The sequence below is a fragment of the Bacillus rossius genome, unplaced genomic scaffold, assembly GCF_032445375.1.
Source record: "Bacillus rossius redtenbacheri isolate Brsri unplaced genomic scaffold, Brsri_v3 Brsri_v3_scf83, whole genome shotgun sequence".
NCBI classification, from domain to species: Eukaryota; Metazoa; Arthropoda; class Insecta; order Phasmatodea; family Bacillidae; genus Bacillus; species Bacillus rossius.
Window position 1 is genome coordinate 67,160 of NW_026963063.1, and position 5,341 is coordinate 72,500.

Genomic DNA, 5,341 nt, shown 5'->3' on the forward strand with positions numbered 1-5,341 from the left:
CCTTGCACACAAACGAGGACAAACACATCACCCAACTGAAAAAAAAAAAAAATTTCACTTGCATCACAAATAATTTAAAATTTTTCACCACATGAAGTAAATATTTCGCAATAAAAAAAAATATAGCCCTAGGACTCGTGTGCACACCTTTTCTTCCCCACATCGCACACGCAAACAAAACTTCCAAATTATTACAAAATCACTCGATTATTATACATACATAAACACACATGTATTTTCCGAATAAGTGAGAAATGCAGGCCGATGAAAGTCAAATTTCGTTTCGGAAATTAAATCTCGCACAACTACCGACACATAACCAAACTTGCGTACATTTACATAGCATTAACCCTCTAAATAATAAACAAATGAAAGCAGAAAAAACAACATCGCTACCCACCGCGCGCGCTCCTGGCGGCGGGAGTAGGAACTACTTTGCACACAGACCGACATAGCCCCCTGCCAAAAACAGTAAAATAAATAATATATATAAGTCTTTTGGCGGGAAAAAATTTCTCAACCGCCTGGGAGCACCCTAGTGTGTGCCTGTCTTTAGGTTATGTTACTTTTAACTTCATTTTCTACAGGCAGACGCGAGGGTGCTCGCCCATTATTTTTATTTTTTTAAATTCTTTCCTACCTTTGGTGTGCCATGCAAGAATTTATCGTCAAAATGGCGGCCCCGAGTGCAAATTTCTCGTCTGCACTGCTGGCTGGATGATTATGTGATGTTTTGAAGGAGGGTGTTTTTTTTTTTGTTTGGATTTTGTGTGAGGGGGGGAGGGGGCTGGGCTAGCTTTTTTTTTTTTTTAAATTTTCTAAACATTCATCTCTTATGTAACAGTGTTCAGCATTAAAAAATTTAAAAGAAGAGGCACTTACTCATCAATTTCAAAACAGCCTATGAAGAAAAATAAAAAAAATTTAAATTCATTCCAGTTTTATACATTCATGATTTGATCACATGTATAACTTTTCTTTTTTATTACCTTATTTAATTTTATTATTATTACTACTATTGCTGCTACAACCTAGAAGATACCTCAGTGATACTAATACCTGCTGGTAAAGTTAAAGGTTTCACCTTTCTTTCTTTAAACATATCACAATACCTTTCTTGAGTTAAATATTATCTAATGGCTTTAAGAAGTTATGGTAATGTTCATCAGTTATAGAGTGTGGGTTTGTGTGTGTGTGTGAGAGTGTATTTTGAAGAGGGCTTTGGTGGTTGGGATGGTGAGGGTGGTGGGTGTTGTGTGAGGGGAGGGGGGGGGGGGGGGGGAAGTAAAAGAGTGTTCATTACACGATTTCTCCTGTTGTTTGTAACAATCACACCTGGTATAGCTATTTCGAGTGGCAAATACAAACTGCAAAAAAAAAACATCTATATCATTGCCAACGGCCATATCACGATGAACACACCGGTTCTCGTCCGAAGTTAAGCATCGTCGAGCGTGGTTAGTACTTAGATGGGTGACCGCTTGGGAACACCACGTGCCGTTGGCACTACTATTTTGCACCCTACAGAAAAAAATTTTTTTTTAAAAATTTCAATTTTAAATTTTTTTTTCCCCCACAATCACCATATTTCCCCCCCCCCCCCCTAACACACACACACACACACACTCACTCTCTCTCAATCAATCAATCAATCAATCAATCAATCAATCACTCACTCAATCACTCACTCACTCACCCACCCAGCAGCAGCTGTGAATCTTTGCATGTGTATACCTCATACAAAATTCAAAGTGAAAAAATAAATAGATAAGTGTATATGTATGTATGTATGTATGTATGTATGTATGTATGTATGTATATATGTATATATATATATATATATATATATATATATATATATATAAACACACACACACACACCTATTTTGAAGTTTCTCTGTTTCAGTGGGCAGTTATGTATAATAATGAGAGATTCAAAAAGACGTTGATAACAATGTCATCAATGCCTGTTTAGTGTGCTCATTTGTTGGATGGTCGGCAGCAATACTAGAGGTGGTACAGCTGTAACCTGTAAAATTGTACCTGCAATGTGTTGTGTATGGAAAAAAATAAAAATTATATCATCTAAATTTTTGTTATCCAACAATAACCTTCCCATCAATGCATGATGTCACAGTAGCCATAGCTCTACTCTTTCTGCCATATAACATTGGGGGAAAAAAAAAAAAAAGGAGCTATTAGAATAATAACAAAAGATAAAAAATCATCTAACTGCAGACCAAAATTCAAAAAACTTAAAGTCCTGACTGCCATAAATGAATACGTTCTAGAAACTTTTTATTCATTCTTAAGAAAAAGAAGAAAAAAAAAATTATTTTTTTTTTTTTTTTTTTTTTTTTTTAGATATTCGCACATAGGTATAACACCAGAAATGCTAGTAAATTGAGGATAGTTGAACATAACACTAGGCGATTTGAAAATGGACTAAATTACTTGGGAGTAAAACTTTACAACTTAATATCACAGAAAATAACTAAAACAATTTACCAGTATTAAAAAAAAAAACAGTAAAAAAAATTCTTCTAGAATATCCTACCTACCCTCTGAAGCTATTCTTTAATTTGATTGATAATAGAGAAATTGAACTGTTAATTTGTTGAATGGACTTGTGATAACAGCTGCTTCATGTTTTGCATAAAGTTAAATTGTGTAACATGTTATGTATTTTTTTTTTTTGAAATTTTTTTTCTTGGTAACTTGCATCATGTAAATATTAATTGTCTGCACATACATGTTCTATATCCCGGAGCCTTGACTCCACGTGGGATCAACAGAACAAAAATACAAAAAAAAAAAAAAAATCCAGCTCACTAATCTAGGTGCATTTTGCTAACAATATTTGGAATATATATATATATTTTTTTTTGTGTAACATGCAAATTCTGTATTATTCTGCACACATTATTTATAATCTTCTATCATTTTCTTAGATAATAACTATTAATTCATAAAATAGATTGTGTGTGCATAACCTCCTGGAAACATTTGCACTTACCTCCTACTTTACTTTTTCATTTAAGCAATCCTATTCGCATGTATACACTTAGGTTGCAGCATCGAAATTGTGTAAAATTCAAAGTGTGTATTGCCTGAAAAAAAAAAAAAAAAAAAAAAAGACATACCAAATATTTGCATACAGCGACACACTACATATTTGCACACAGTGGAGTTTTGCGGTAATTAACCTAGCACAATTTACCACACGCAATCACACGCCCGCGATGAGATAACACACTCGCTGTTTTCCTGTTGACCGGCACGAGGAGTAAGAAAAATTGATATTTACACGAGCACACACTCCCACACTAGTCACAACGTCGGTCATCAAGTTGTGTTGAAAATTCCTGTAGCCTCTGTTTTCCCAAATGATTTCACTTAAAATTTCATTTAACAAGACCATAAACAAATTTACAATACTAATTTCTTAAACAAACACTTCAGCGAACAAGTGACTGTCGCATTCATTACAAAGCTTACAACTTAACAGATGTTTCCGATGTGAAATAAAATAAGAAAATGTTTTACAACCAACCTAGAACATTTAGTCAAAACGTTTTTGTCCTGGTTTATGATTATTTTCCGTGACATGAATGTTTCAAAACTAATAAAAATACGAATGCAGCCAAATATAATGAAGTTAGCACATAAAAGACGACTTAAAATATTTCATTTTTCGAGAATTGGCAGAGCAAGAACGCACAGGTCCAACGGAAATTTCTTTAAAGATAAACGACCATCGGACAAAAACACCCCCTCCCCTCATCCTCAAAAATACGTGAATAATATACTTTTTCAATTATATTTTTATCGTTTTTTTTTTTTTTTTTTAATATACTCATTAAAACTTCAAAATAAGCAGGTACTCGTGTGTTTTTCTCTCTACAATGTACCTGATCTCGGTGCGTAAACCTACATCATTTAGAGATGGAATTAATGTACACATACAAGTAAAATTTTGTTCCATTGTAAAATTGAGAGAAAGAAGGTTTTCCAAACGCATTAAGTATGGAGACTTTAAATAAGATTACGAGCTTATAAATGTTTGCAACGAAATAAAGTGACCATGTATCTGCAATTTCAAAAATATTTTTGCTCTGCTAACCTCACATGCAAGCAAGTAAAAATAACCTCACAACTTACTTACCTCTCTCAATTTCGCAGTACCAAAACATAGAAGGGATAAATAGGATAGTTTTTATTCGAAATCCTGCAAGAGTTTTAATTTTTATTAAAATATTTCTCCAATGTAGCATGTGTGTGGAATACTTCATCAGCAACTTGCATCTGCACCTTGAGTGAATTGAAGGGCAGCCAGTTTTAAAAGCTAAACAGAAACTGCACTCTTGAGAATGCATCAGATCCAAGTGAAATGCTTGTTGTGTGTACAGTTAAAAGTTTTATTATTCACACAATGAAAATGTAAACAAAATTTACTCACAATAATAATCACATCATCCTTGGAGGTGCACGAAGAAAGCCATTCCAGGTGGCACTGAACAAGGTGATTTGCTAGTGCTTCCACAGCAAACAGCCTTCATGAAATTATCTCCACATTTTCAGCATACTATACACTAAAGTATACCTAAGTTAATTTAACCATTTTCAAGTGATTCCAGCACAAATTACGTATTTGATTCCTTGAATAACATCTGCAAATGAAAAGTTCCCTGTTTGGTGTAGCAGTAAATTTAAACAGCTCGCAGTGCAAATTAAACAGTGCAGCTGCCATAAAAAAATTACACTATTAGTGGAACTGCCCATTATGTCATCGTAGACTGCTGACATTTAGAAAACATTGAAAAATCAGTGCTAAAGAAGCCCTACATTACTTTCGCTGTCCAAAGTGCGCTGCTCCCTACGTGAGCAAGGCATCGAGAATTTTCTGAACCGTCCGCAACCAGAAAATTGGGTAACCAGATATTTGCAGAGAGAAAAATTTTATTTTCACTTTGCTCTTGCATTCTGTAGGATCAGTCTCGTCATGGCAGATACCGCAGCAGCGACTGCAGCACCAGCTGTTGCCCCATCACAGGCAGCTTCCCCGAAGAAAGGCAAGGCTGCGTCGAAGAAGCCACGAGCCAAGCCCGCGCACCCGCGCACATCTGAAATGGTGGCCTCTGCGATCAAGAGCCTCAAGGAAAGGGGCGGCTCATCACTGCAAGCCATCAAGAAATACGTCGCCTCTACCTACAAAGTAGATGCGGAAAAGCTGGCACCTTTCATCAAGAAATACTTGAAGGCAGCAGTGGCTAGCGGCGAGCTTGTCCAAACCAAAGGCAAGGGTGCGTCTGGCTCCTTCAAGCTGGCTTCAGGGACCACC

General features: G+C 35.7%; 1 pseudogene; it reads left to right on the plus strand.

Annotated features, from left to right (window-relative positions):
* The first annotated feature begins 1,394 nt into the window (after positions 1-1,394).
* On the plus strand, positions 1,395-1,506 carry LOC134545669 (5S ribosomal RNA; annotated as a pseudogene).
* Positions 1,507-5,341: the final 3,835 nt, after the last annotated feature.